Source organism: Lathamus discolor, chromosome 3 (genome assembly GCF_037157495.1).
Source record: "Lathamus discolor isolate bLatDis1 chromosome 3, bLatDis1.hap1, whole genome shotgun sequence".
Lineage (NCBI taxonomy): Eukaryota > Metazoa > Chordata > Aves > Psittaciformes > Psittacidae > Lathamus > Lathamus discolor.
The window spans coordinates 5,833,832-5,848,144 of NC_088886.1; the positions used below are offsets into that span (position 1 = coordinate 5,833,832).

Sequence of the window (14,313 nt, forward strand, 5' to 3'; positions counted from 1 at the left end):
GCTTGGAGGTGATACCCTCCTTGGAGAACATGTGTCTGAGAGCAACACCTTTGGAGTGACACCTCCTCTGAGGATGACAGAGTCCTTAGTGTGTGCCACACTTATGATACGCCTCACTTGGGATGTGCCTGTCTGTGGGGAAGTCCCTACAGGGACTGTAGCAATAAGACAATGGGTAATGGGTTCAAATGTAAACAGGGGAGATTCACATTACACATAAGGAGGAAGCTCTTTCCTGTGAGGGTGCTGAGGCACTGGCACAGGGTGCCCAGAGAAGCTGTGGCTGCCCCATCCCTGGCAGTGTTCAAAGCCAGGTTGGACACAGGGGCTTGGAGCAAGCTGCTCTAGTGTGAGGTGTCCCTGCCCATGGCAGGGGGTTGGAACTGGGTGATCTTAAGGTCCTTTCCAACCCAAACCATTCTGTGATTCTACGATGCACCCACCAGAGGATGCCACTGCCCTTAGGGTCCTTTTTCTGCATCTTCCTTGGGTTGATCCCTCCTTTTAGTGACCCTGTACTTGGAGCAGCACCAGCCAGCAGAGTTGTATTAAGTTCCTAGAGCACATCCTCTTGGGAAGGATGCTATGGGGTAGGAGGCATGGCCCTACACACACCCTGTGAAGTCCAGCTGCACCTTAGGCTGGGGGATGAGGTGGGTGAGTAGGAGGGATTAACAGTGATGAAATAATGCAGGGCAGGTGAGTGAGTAGGAAGGAAAGGAAAGAAAAAGGAGGGATGGGAGGGATAGGAGGTGTCATGGAGTAGTGTGATTGTGGGATGGGTGGTGTTATGTGCTGAGACTTGTATGTTGAGGAGGGGGGATGGTATTTATGGATGTCTTCTTGCTGCCCTTCACCCTGGACTGCAGGCTGGGAGAAGTGGGGACTCAGTAAGTAAATTCATTAGTGTTTGGGAAGGCTGGATTGGGGGTGCTGCTGCTGAGCAGTGCATTGAGGTGTGATGGTTGTTGAGCAGTTCCCACTTGGCAAAGCAGCTCTAGAAGCCTTCCTTTGGGTCAGTAGCTGTGTTAATACAAAGGAGCAAAACAGATGCATGGGGAAGGAAACATCAATAACATCGGCAGTCAGTGCAGCCAGCTGAAACTGTCTTCATGTCTTGGCAGTGCTGTCAGCTGCTGTTCCTCGTGAACTAGCAGCTCATCCTAATGATAGTGTTATCCATTCCTTAGCATTTCAGCCCTGGACCATCTGCAGTCTGGTAAGGTATTGTTGTGTATGACATAATAACATAGCCACTCTAAGCAGGCTGCTTCTTGCTAGAAAGAGGTAATTTCTCATCAGAAATTTCCTTTGGGGGGAAGAAAACCTTATCCCAAAGGAAACACCCATTTAGCGATCCTGACTCTTCTGTGCTGAAGTTTCCCCTTTTACTTATTAATAATACAACTGCAGCATCTTGCTGTGCTGTGCAGTAACTGAGCCTGGCAAGAAGCTGATGCAGGTGTTTTTGCTATGAGGTGAAGGTCTCCCTGATCTGCAGCTGCATGGTCTTAGCTGCCTCTTGCCTGGATGGTGGTACCTCTGCACCTCCAGACCAGAGCTTAAGCAAATCAGTAGCTGCTACTCAGCTCAGAGAGCTGTGTTAGGGGAAAGAGTTTGTTGCTTGTGTAGAGGCTCAGATCTGTTTCCCTTTCAAGCACTCACTCAATGGACAATTTCAGCCAAAACTCCAAAAGGTTTCCTAATGAGAGCAGGATGTTCTCCCTTACCTAAATAGGATGTAAACTTTGCCTGACCCATATGAATACTTCACACAACAAAAAAACCCTAAAGTGTATGCTCATCCTGAGTAAGCAGCATGGTTGGACACTGAAATTGGTCTAACATATCTGAAGAAAAATCCTGCCACATTTTAATAATGTTAATTCTGACGTCTCCATTTCTTATTCAGCTGCATGAAGTAGCAGGAGGGTACAAATGTAATCCACAGTCAGAAGTAGTAAAGAGCTGTTTGGGAAGCTGGAACAGGAGTGTGTGCAAAAAAGGGTACCTGATAAAATAATGGCCACAGTGTGTGACTGTGTATAATAAATAATAAAATGACAACTTAATTCAACAAATCCAGTAATATAGGTAACTGAAATAACAAGCTTGGTGTAGAAACAGGAAGGTTGCTATAATATAAAACTGTATGTAGTATAATGAAATCATACTTGTTCAATCATCTTGCCAAACTTGTTCAACATCTTTGTCGCTGACATGGACAGTGGGATTGAGTGCGCCCTCAGCAAGTTTGCCGATGACACCAAGCTGTGTGGTCCGGTTGATACGCTGGAGGGAAGGGATGCCATCCAGAGGGACCTCGACACGCTTGTGAGGTGGGCTGATGCCAACCTTATGAAGTTCAACCACGACAAGTGCAAGGTCCTACACCTGGGTTGGAGCAATCCCAGGCACAGCTACAGGCTGGGCAAAGAAGAGATTCAGAGCAGCCCTGCAGAGAAGGACTTGGGGGTGCTGGTCGATGAGAAAGTGAACATGAGCCGGCTTCAGTGTGCGCTCGCAGCCCAGAAACCAACCGTATCCTGGGCTGCATCCAAAGGAGCGTGACCAGCAGGTCGAAGGAGGTGATCCTGCCCCTCTACTCTGCTCTTGTGAGACCTCACCTGGAGCGTTGTGTGCAGTTCTGGTGTCCTCAACATAAAAAGGCCATGGAACTGCTGGAACAAGTCCAGAGGAGGCCACGAGGATGATCAGGGACTGGAGCACCTCCCGTATGAAGACAGGCTGAGGAAGTTGGGGCTTTTCAGCCTGGAGAAGAGAAGGCTGCGTGGAGACCTCATAGCAGCCTTCCAGTACCTGAAGGGGGCCTATAGGGATGCTGGGGAGGGACTCTTCGTCAGGGACTGTAGTGACAGGACAAGGGGTAACGGGTTAAAACTTAAACAGGGGAAATTTAGATTGGATATAAGGAGGAAATTCTTTCCTGTTAGGGTGGTGAGGCACTGGAATGGGTTGCCCAGGGAGGTTGTGAGTGCTCCATCCCTGGCAGTGTTCAAGGCCAGGTTGGACAGAGCCTTAGGTGACATGGTTTGGTGAGAGTTGTCCCTGCCCATGGCAGGGGGGTTGGAACTGGATGATCTTAAGGTCCTTTCGAACCCTAGCTATTCTATGATTCTAATCAGAACAATAGATGTACATGAAGGTATCAAAGAAACAGTATTTACAAATAGTAAGCTTAAGATAGTAATAATAGTATTATTACTATCTTATCTATTATTATTATACTATTATTATTACTATTAGAAATAATCCTGAAAAGCCTGAGAAAACTCTGTCTTCTTCAGGCAACTGCCGAATTGTCAGCCCATGCAAGCCTTTACATTGCGAGCCCTCACCAGCTTTCTTCTGTCTTTGCTCCCAAGAGTGTGTGGGGTTTGTTTGATCTTCTCTTCCAGTCTTGGCAAGCCCTGACCCTACCTGAGTGGTGGAAGCACCACACAAACAGGCGAGATCTCCAATGGTAATGTTTTAGTGGTTAGACTAATATGTTCTACAGGAGCTGCTGTAGACATACTGTTTTGCTGTCTTGCTTGTTTCCTACAAGTTGGTAACCAAACCTGTGTTTCCACAGCCTGTTACACAGAAGCTGTTTACTAGAGCTACAGAATTCATATTAATCAGGTTTTGCGTTTACAAGGTATATTTTTGGCAGTTTAAGGTTTGCAGGAGACTTGCAGCAAGCCCTTTGCTCGGCAGCGAGTCTGTTACCAAGTGGGTGAGCACCTTCCACCCCCATCAGTGTGGGGTGGGAGCTGGGAGCAGCCGTTCTGCAGAGCCTGGTGTGCTCCTGGAAAGCAGGGGAGATTTGGGGAGATTTGCTCGATTTTCCTCTCGGTTTTAACCTTATGTGTACGTGCGTATAGATATACGTATGTATCCTCAGCCGCATCAAAAGGAGCATGACCAGCAGGTCGAAGGTAGACATCATCTACATCTCATTTGCGCACGCTGGGGAGCAGAGCTGTGTTTGCAGGCAGGAGCTGAAGGGTCTGGAGTACAAGGCTGGGTGGGGAGGTGTTGCTAGGAGATGGAGACTCCAGTGTCTGGCAAAGCAGCATTTTTATTTTTGGTGTAGATCACACGAAATGGTATTTGAGTGTGAAGCAGGCTTAGCAATCTCTTTCCTCTGCTCACATCCATCTCTGAATGAGCTGTCTGTGCTTAGCAGGGTTGCAGCTTATTTAAAATAGAAATCAAACGTAGACGGGGGGGTGTTCAGTGGTGATTTGCTGTCTCCCAGATCTTCTTTTATTCCCTTCTTTTCTTTCCCCGTACTCACTGAGAAATCCCTGGTTTGACCAGCAGGATATATGCCTGTTTGGGGGAGGATCCACGCATACCTTTGGTTCCTTTGTGGCCAATTGTCTCTGCTTTTTCAGACGCTGCATGTTAACAGTAATTTTTTTATGGGTTTGGGCTTATTAAATACATCCTGCCAGGGCTTGTTCTCTCTTGCTTTGATGCTTGTGCCCCTTAGTGCACCCCAGTGCCAGCTGGGAGTCACCCCTCCATCACAGCTGGCTGCGTTTCCACCCTTCTTGCAGGCATGATGGCATGGGGACAGATGCTGTGGGCTGCTTAGCCCTTCACCTGGGGCACACATTCCTCTCTGCTGCACTATTAGGACTGGATTTACAGTACAATTTCAGTCTAAATGCTAAACCACGGGGTTTTATGCATTCCTTTGTGGGGTGCATGAGTCCTGGGAAGAAACACAGGTTCCTCACAGCTCTTACAGAAGCTCGTGGCATGTGCTTACGTTTTGCCGATGCTCCTCACAGGCACCAAACCCTCTTCACTCAAAAGGCAAGGTAATACAGGGCTAAAAAGCAAGATCAAACATGTCTGACCTGTCAGAGGACAGCTCAGCACTCTGAACCTGTTAGTCCATTTGGGAAGAGATCAGGATGCTGTATTTTTTCCAGTTCAGTGTGACCAAAAAAGGACCAGGAACGCTGTACATCTGTTTATGCAAAAGCTCGGGTTCTGGAGCATGCCATCCATTCCTTGTAAGTGTCCTAAATCTGTGGATTTTCAGTAGGATTTGCTTTCCCAGCCTGTTTTTGGAGGAGATAGCTAATGGGATAATGTAGCAGTGGGTAAACTGTAGCATATGAAAGGGGTTTTGTTGAATGTTAGAGAAACTACATGCGTGAGAGGCTTATGCACATTAGATTTGTAACTAAGCAATTCCCATTCATATTATGCAACTGATGTTATTTATCAAACCCTGTTTACCATCCAAGAGCAGATGTTGAACTGTCATGCTGCAGTGTTGGAAATTAACTTTTCTGGGGGTTAGCTATTCAGAAACAATCTTGGGATTACCTTGTTGTAATATAACATAACAACATGCAATATGGACATATTATTCCAAAACCATAATGTGTATGGGGCTGATGTCTATTATGGTCTCCTTTTGGTATTGAGTGTAAATCTGAGCTGCATGGGAACATAGGATGCGCTGGTGGGAATGGGAGCTGAAAACCCTCCCTGAGCCAGAGTGGGGAAGGAGTGTGGTATTTCTGACATTGAAAACAAAATACTTTAAGCATGCAGCATGATAAACACACATTTAATGAAGAGACTGCTAAATAGAGACCATTTGCATATGCAAGCACTGGGTGTATGCATGCTGTAACCAGCAGTGAGAGCAGGACGTGTTTTCTGAGTGGTTTACTCCTAAACTTCTGGATAAGGTTTTCCTAAAGGCACAAATTCCTCATCCCATTAGAAGTGAATAGTAATGAATTCCTCTTATTCTATTATATATGCTCTGTGATTAGGGCGATGGTTTATTTAGGGGTTTGGGAGGTTATTTTTAAAGCAACTACATCCTTTTTCATGAACTCAGTCTTTTAGGCTTTATCCACAACTGTGAAGCACAATAGGGATTTGAGGTGACCTGTATGGAAAGGTGGGGGGATGTTTTTCATTTCCATGCAGTCTTGCCCTCCTTTCCTTTCCAGGTTGTGGGCAATACGATTCCTGCAGAAACTCTGTAGCCCGGAGCTCAGCAACAAATCCTGAAAGATAACTTCTAGCAGCATGGAGGGAAAAGCAGTGACTGTGTGAGCTGCTTATAGCATTTTTTCAGTGGCTTGCCAAGTATGTTTTCTTTTAGGGCATAATCTGTGAGTGCTGGCAGAGCTTCTCTTGGCTTTGCCTAATTAGCTCAGCTGGGAAAGCATTTGCTAGTGGGGAGGAGCCTGAAGTTTATCCTCACCCTTCAGTCTGGACCCATGAGCATCTATTCCAGGGACACACAGAGGGATAGTTTAGGATTTGGTCTGCTGCCTGTACAGTAGATCCAGCCTTTTTCAACCTTGATTTAAATGCTGTTTAAAAATCCATGACCTTGCAGAATCAGTCCACTGTTTCCTTGCCCTGTCTTGCTGCACTATATCAGAGCACTACTGCAAACAGTGTGGAACAGCATGTTCTCCACGTCCACAATAGCCAGGACAAGAATAGGGCTAAAATTAAACCACACACAGATGGTATGAAATGAAGAAATACGTAGAGTGAAGCTTGTTGAAGCATCAGAATCTGTTATTTGGATGAGACTGTGGAGTGCAGATGTTCCTGCCTGGGGTAAAGGGATGCTGTGAGGTCAGTCTCTGCACATCTAGCATCTCAGCCAGGACCCTGGGATCTGGGTTCAGCTCCTGTGGGATGCTGGGCAAGCTGCGGAGCTGAGCTGAAGTCTAAAATCCCCATCCAAACCTTCCACTCAGCTGCTGCCAAGCCCTAACCTTTAAGTGGCTTTCATTTTACTTTAAGTTTTAAGCTCCCCACCTGGGTATGTGCCAAAAGTTAGACCTCTCTCATTAACCCAAACTGCTCCATTTTTAACAGCACCGAGCTGCGAAGTTACTAAACCCAGAACAACCCAGGGTACAGGTATTGCCTTAGTGGCTGCATCTTGGAAGCATCTTGAGTGCCTTCCGCTACCTGCAGTTCAGGACAAAACTTTGCTTGGAGGAATTCAGGAGTCCTAATTCCCATTCCAGTTGTGTCTGTGTCAATCCCCAATTTTGAAATAAATGTGGGTATTTATTTAGCTCTCAGCCTTCCTATGTTTCAGTTCCACATCCTCATAACTCATTCCTTCTCCCTGCCTGTGTCTGAGTGGGCATTTTAGGCTGGAAACTCTTAGACCTGTCCAGAAAAATGCATGTATTTATGGCAGGACATAACACTTTGTGGCAGGCTGCTAGTATGATGGGCTGGCTGCACCTTCGAGAGGTTTATCCCTGCTGTTGTCTGTGCTGGGTCTGAGCATCCCTCGGCTGGGCGATAACATGTAGTCCTGTTTGTGTGTGTGTGTGTGTTTAATAAGCATGTTGTTTCAACTGAAATGCCTCTGTCTGGGGCTGGTGCTCTTGCAGAATCGCTCTCACCCTCTCTCATCTCAGTGGCAAACTGAGAAAGGTTTCCTTTAGTCAGCTGGGGGAGAGAGGGAGGATTTATGAATCAGAGAATTGCATTCCTGATGCGGAATAGGCACATTCCCCATTTCCCCCTCCTGCCCCCTGCTCAATAAAAGCACCATTTGTGTGGCAAATAGCCAAGGGTTTTATGAATACAGCTCTTACTTTCTCCAGCTGCTAGAAATGTTTCTTAAATATGAATTAAAATAAAAAGCCTTGCTAGACACTTTTAGCACTCCTAATTCTGCTATTTTTGGTCTGCGGTGTGGAGTTCTTGCATCAGAAATCTTGGTTTGAGAGGCTTGAGTGGCTTCTTTCAAACAGTATGAAATAGAAAAAAGAAATAAATCTCAAAGATGTATGACTTGAAATAATTGTTCGCACTGTAAGGATCATCAGGAACTCGATGTGACTATGTGATTATTTCTTGGGTGACATGGTTTAGTGTCCCTACCCACGGCAGGGGGGTTGGAACTGGATGATCTTGGGGTCCTTTCCAACCCTAACTATTTTATGGTTCTATGTGCCTAAGTTTGATGCTTCCCTGGCTGTTGTGGCTGTGAAATGCTAGCTCTGATATTTTATATGGGTTGTCCTTCCTTTAGAAGCCATTGGGGTGTGTTCTTGAGAAGCTGGCACATCTGGGATTAGATATCTTTAATAAATCAACTACTAGAGAAAAGAAAAGACCAGGACTGCAATCCGTGCACAGGAATCATAGCTTTTAAGACAAGTATTTAAGGTTACGGTGCAGGAATGAGCTTTGGTAAGAGACCCAGCAAACCATGATAACATTAGGAAGACGGTTGAACAGTGAGTATGCAGTTTGCAGAGCATGAGCAGGGAGAGGACACAGCAGGGATTTGTCAGGAAGGCAGGCGAGGGGCAGGGAGATGCGTTTAGAGGATTGCAGGGGAAAGGGAATGCTTTTTCCAGGGAGGATCGATTTGGACAGTTTGCAGTTGTCAGTGGTTTTCTGCATCAGCCCTGTATTACCTGTGCATTTGTGCAGGTGGTTTTGGATGCTTCCCTGCTAAGCAGGGCTCATGCTTTGTTCAGAGTCACTCAGAAGGGTTCTCCTGAGCAGGGAGCACAGGGAGGTACCACCTGAGCAGTAGCTGCAGTGGGGCATGGGGCATCTTTTCCCTGCTGTGTTTATAATCCAGCTGTTCCTCTTCCTATAAAGAACTTCGCCTATCTCCCTGAACCAGAGTTGGGTAAATTAGGAGTTAGTAAGCAAAACAAGCAGGCTGCTTGGCTGGTCCTAGGTACGTAAATGTAGTGTGTGGTTAAAGAAAAGAAAATCCATTTCTGACAGAGCATAAATCATGCTGCTTCCCCCGCTCTTCCAACTGCAAACATACTTTAGAAAGAGCAGCCAGAATCATTTTGGATATCCACAGTCAGCAATGACAGAGGGATTGTTTTCCTGGAGGAAGGGGTTCACATGGTCCTTGTCCAGCACATGGACACATAGGGGCTCTCACAGTCATTTTGTGCACCTGTATTCAAGTGATGTGGCAGCCAGCAGAGAAAGGAGAAAATCTGGATAAATGTCAAGTCTCACCCAGTCGGATTTTAAAGGTGAATCGAGGAAATCCCTCAGGGATCGGTGTTGGGACCGGTCTTGTTTAACATCTTCGTCGCTGACATGGACAGTGGGATTGAGTGTGCCCTCAGCAAGTTTGCCGATGACACCAAGCTGTGTGGTCCGGTTGATACGCTGGAGGGAAGGGATGCCATCCAGAGGGACCTTGACACGCTTGTGAGGTGGGCTGATGCCAACCTTATGAAGTTCAACCATGACAAGTGCAAGGTCCTACACCTGGGTTGGAGCAATCCCAGGCACAGACTGGGCAAAGAAGAGATTCAGAGCGGCCCTGCAGAGAAGGACTCGGGGGTGCTGGTCGATGAGAAAATGAACATGAGCCGGCTTCAGTGTGTGCTCGCAGCCCAGAAAGCAACCGTATCCTGGGCTGCATCAAAAGGAGCGTGACCAGCAGGTCGAAGGAGGTGATCCTGCCCCTCTACTCTGCTCTTGTGAGACCTCACCTGGAGCATTGTGTGCAGTTCTGGTGTCCTCAACATAAAAAGGACATGGAACTGCTGGAACAAGTCCAGAGGAGGCCACGAGGATGATCAGGGGACTGGAGCACCTCCCGTATGAAGACAGGCTGAGGAAGTTGGGGCTGTTCAGCCTGGAGAAGAGAAGGCTGCGTGGGGACCTCATAGCAGCCTTCCAGTACCTGAAGCGGGCCTATAAGGATGCCTGGGAGGGACTCTTCATCAGGGACTGTAGTGACAGGACAAGGGGTAACGGGTTAAAACTTAAACAGGGGAAGTTTAGATTGGATATAAGGAGGAAATTCTTTCCTGTTAGGGTGGTGAGGCACTGGAATGGGTTGCCCAGGGAGGTTGTGAATGCTTCATCCCTGGCAGTGTTTAAGGCCAGGCTGGATAAAGCCCTGGGTGAGGTGGTTTAGTGTGAGGTGTCCCTGCCCATGGCAGGGGTTGGAACTGGGTGATCTTAAGGTCCTTTCCAACTCTAACTATTCTATGATTCTATGAAATATGGGGAGCGGGATGATACATGAATCTAGGTTGTGATGCCGTTAAGATGGAGCAAATGGAAGTTGCAGGCATTCACTGAATGATCTCTCATATATTCCTAGGCTGATGCACAGCAAGGAGAGGTGAAACTGAGAGCAGATCTTGCCTTATGAATTTGTATGACATGGTAACAGGATGGCTCAATTTATTTGCAAGAGCAGTAGAGATTTTTCACTTCTGACGTATTAACCTGAATCCCAACGAGACTGGAGGTAAATAACAGAGCCTCCTAGAGACAGATAACTAGCCAAAGGGCCTGTGCATCTGGAGCTACACTCAGAAATCCATATTTTTCCTGGCTGGTAGGAAAAGAAGAGTATTCCCCCCATTGTGCACATCAGTCCTAGTGGGTTCATCTTTAAGGATGAAAGGTTCAGTGTCTGTTATGGTTATGCCAAGGCTGCCACAAGAATGCTCAGGGGTAATTACATGACTGGCATTTTTGTGTGTCTGTGAGATGAAGACTTGTCTGAGGCTGCAGCAGCTTCGCTCATGTAGGTCACCAAGCTCAACAAGGGAGCAAGGGGAAATGGGTGTGAACTGCTGCACTCATTTGGAGAGTGGACTTCATTATCCCGAGGCTTTGATGAGAAATAATTGCTAAAGGCTTTAGTACAAGTTGCCATTGTCAAAGAAATTGTTGTCCCTTGGCTGCTCTGCAGGAACTTCCCTGTGCCCAGGCTAACCCTGGCATCGATGGAGCAAGCTGCCTGGAGTTACCTTGCTCCCATAGGAAGGTAAGACACCTTACATGGGCAAGAACTATCCATCAGCCAAAGTGGGGTAGCACTTTATGGTGCAGCTACCTGTGTGTCAAAACCCTTCAATCATGTGTGTAAACTCACAGCACTTTTAAGTCGTACCCAGCTCCGACTTGCATGTCTTACTTAATGAATTAGGGCCTCATCGAAGGGATGTTACTCACATTTTACTGATCAGAAAATAACTCACAAATTGCACATAATAGAGGGTGTTTTCCCTGATTCCAAGGCTTCAGTTAACCCCTATACAATGCTTTCTTTAATAACTCAGCAGTGTATTGTGAAAATAAACCTGAATTTGACCATCTGTGTTAAAAACTGGCAACCCCAAATCTCTTTGGTGAGAAATAACAATCTTTCAGCTACATTTTATGTACCTAGGTTACAGCCTTATACCACCGTGCCCACCAGATGCATGCAGCAATATTACTAGATACCTAGGGATATAACTTTTTGATTAAGGCTGTATTGCATGTTACTGCATCGATTTAATTTTACAGTCTACTTGATATCATGGCTTTTATAAGCATGGATTTCGTTTTTCTTGTGTCCTATTGCAAGTTTGTGCGTTACTGTCCTTTTCCAGCTTTTCCCAGCACATGCTGAGAGCAGTTGGCTTTTTCCCATGGACTTCGGTGTATGTTGTATCAGGAATTTACTGATTAATTTGAGAAATGGCGTATTGTAGTAATCCTGCAAATGTTTTCTGACCAACTCATGTGATACAGGTCATCATCCGACAGTAGCGTTTTTGGCCTGGCTTTGCGCGCTATGTAAATGAAAGCAATTTTCACAGCTGGCCTTCCCATCAGTTTTTCCTGCTGCTTAGAGATTACATCTCCTAATCTGGTTTTATCATTTCAGTGAATCAGCCATGCGGCTTTAGACCACTCTGCTCTGTTAAGGCCATGGAGAGCTTCCATCTGAGGATGCCCTTTCAGATGAGAGCCTTGGGGCTAGCGCGACCGTGGGAGCCACACTCGCATCCTCTGCAGAAGTCTTCCGAGACCTTCTCTCGGATGAGAATGTTGTGTTTTTCACAACCCACTTCAGCAGAAATCAGAATGGTTTTTGCCAAGTTTGCTGGGCTGGGAGGGAAAATCTGCACTATGCAGATGTAGGTGGAAACCCATGAGCTTCCCCGGAGAACCCTCCACTAGCACATATCACCATGCAACCCATCGATTACAATGGCAAAGCTTAATCAGTGACAAAATGAGGTCTCATGAAGTCTCTTACTGACATATCTGGACTGGGGTGTCTAACAAGTAGGAAACAACAAATGATTTTGGGTCTTGTAAGTCAGTGTGTGGAAACAGAGCCCTGCTACGCTTCATGGCCATCTGAGTCACACATGTTCAGCGAAGGTGCTTTTGATTTGGCCGCTATCTCTGCATGGGGGAATAGTGGGAGATAAATCTGAAGGTTTTTCCAGACGAAAGGAACTTATCAAGTAATACTGAAAACAGACGGCGCAGAGCCAAACTTGGATTGGGCCCTTATTTTGAGCTGAGTAGAAAGAAACTGTGGCCAAGCGATCAGCTGGAAAACCGTTTAACCCTGTTTGAGATTGAACAGCAGCTTTGCTGAGAAAGTCTGATTAGGAATACAAGCATGAGAAAAATCAAGAGCGTGATGATTTATACAGTGATTGACAGCATGTCATGTAGGACAACCTGCAAACTCACCTCCTGAAGGTTATACCATGTGTGATCGTGTACTCTGATGAGATGCAGCTATAAAATATGAGAGGTTTAGAGGAAAAACCTCTAAACGTGCTGCCTCTGATCCTTTTCACCTCTTCTGATGTATCTTTCCCTTACCCTGCCTGTGTCTCAGCTTCTGGCTTAGGCACTGACTCTGTTAGGGCAAATGAAAGTAGAGGGATTTGCTCAACAAATCCATGCATCCTAATATTGAGGGCTGGTTTATTTGTTGAATTCTTCATTGTTTGTAGCATCTTGGTTCTCTGACCTCGAGCTCATGCTCTATGCTCCTTGAACTTGTCCACAGACGGGCAACAAAGCTGGTGACAGGACTGGAAGACAAGTCCTTTGAGGACTAAGGAGTCCTGTGTCCTAAGTCCTTTGGATTTAGTCCTAAGTCCTTTGAGGCTAATGACTTCAGGTTTGCCTGATTTGGAGAAAAGGAGGCTGAGAGGGGGTGACCTCTAGTGCTCTCTATACCTTCCTTTAGGAGGCAAAGTGGCGAGGAGGTGCTGATCTCTTCTCCCTGGTATCCAGTGACAGGGCATGTGAGAATGGTTCAAAGCTGCACCACGGGAGGTTTAGACTGGCCATTTGAAAGCACTGGAACAGGCTTCCTAGAGAGGTGGTCAATGCCCCAAGCCTGGCAGTGTTTCAGAGGCATTTGGAGTGGCCTCCTACTCTTGTCCACATCCTCAGTTCCTATGAGGAAGAGCTGGGACAATCCTGTCTGCTGCTGAGCATGTTTTGGGGAGGACAAGTGTGAGAAGTGTGGCTGTAAATGCCTCTCAAAGATATGTTGAGGACAGAATGGAAAAAAGCAAGGAGATGGTAATTTGAGGCTTCAATAAAGCTTAACAGGTGAGAAATGGTAGATGGGATTATTGGTTTATGGCTACTTTTACAATAGCCCCAACATGCCTTAAATTGTGCAGGGATTCCCCTCCAGTGATTTAAGTGACCTGATTTTGCTGTACTGTGGCTTAAAGGAAGAAATAGAAATGGGATCCACCTCGTGCTGAACAGTGCAGTGAAATGACCCTGGATGTCCAGATCTTTATACTAAACTGCATGCGAAGTTACTCATTTCTTTTGTCTTGCAGAGTATCTGGGTAGGTTTTGATATTCCACCTCTCTTCAACCTGTAGTAACCGGACCTTTTATATAGAGCATCCTGCATCACTGTGCAGGATGCTTTTGGTTCTCTATTTTTTACTCATTTTTTAGAGGCAATTTTTACTCTTAAGGCAGCCCTAGTGAAGAAAGCATGTGGGGGTTTTGTTGTACTCATAGCTGGAAGTCCTGGGTCCTTGCTGCTTATCCCTCATCTGGAGGCCAATGCTAGCTTTCCTATTTTTATCAAGGATGAGGCTGGTGACCATAGGTTTGCAACAGAGCTTTTATGGGACTCCTGAGGAAAAAACATCCCATGAGAACTAACTTCAAATCCCATTCTACTCCAGCTGCAAAGCAGAAGTTTTTGGTTTGCCTTCCTTAATTTAAACAGGGAGCAGTGTCTATTAGGACAGAAAAACCCTACCAAAACTGAAGGCATTGCATACACTGTTTCCAGTGGCAAAAGAGAAATTCATCACCTACTGCATGAATGGAAGACATTTCAGTATTAAAGATATGCAGACCTGTGGGACATGTACTTATGATTGCTTGATGTTCACCAGTTATTTTTAACTGCTGTATCATCTGATGCAAATCTGTCTTTATAAAATGCAGGGTAGCTCAAAGAAGAATGCTCCTCAAGTCTTGGTTCAGGCAGCGTTT

The 14,313-nt window shown here is 46.1% G+C and overlaps 1 long non-coding RNA gene across 1 annotated transcript; it reads left to right on the forward strand.

The window, feature by feature from the left end:
* The first annotated feature begins 779 nt into the window (after positions 1-779).
* Positions 780-12,689, forward strand: LOC136011442 (uncharacterized). Its single transcript, XR_010611379.1, has 3 exons — positions 780-890; positions 10,730-10,804; positions 11,693-12,689. It is a non-coding gene; the product is annotated as an uncharacterized LOC136011442 (long non-coding RNA).
* The last annotated feature ends 1,624 nt before the right edge of the window (positions 12,690-14,313 follow it).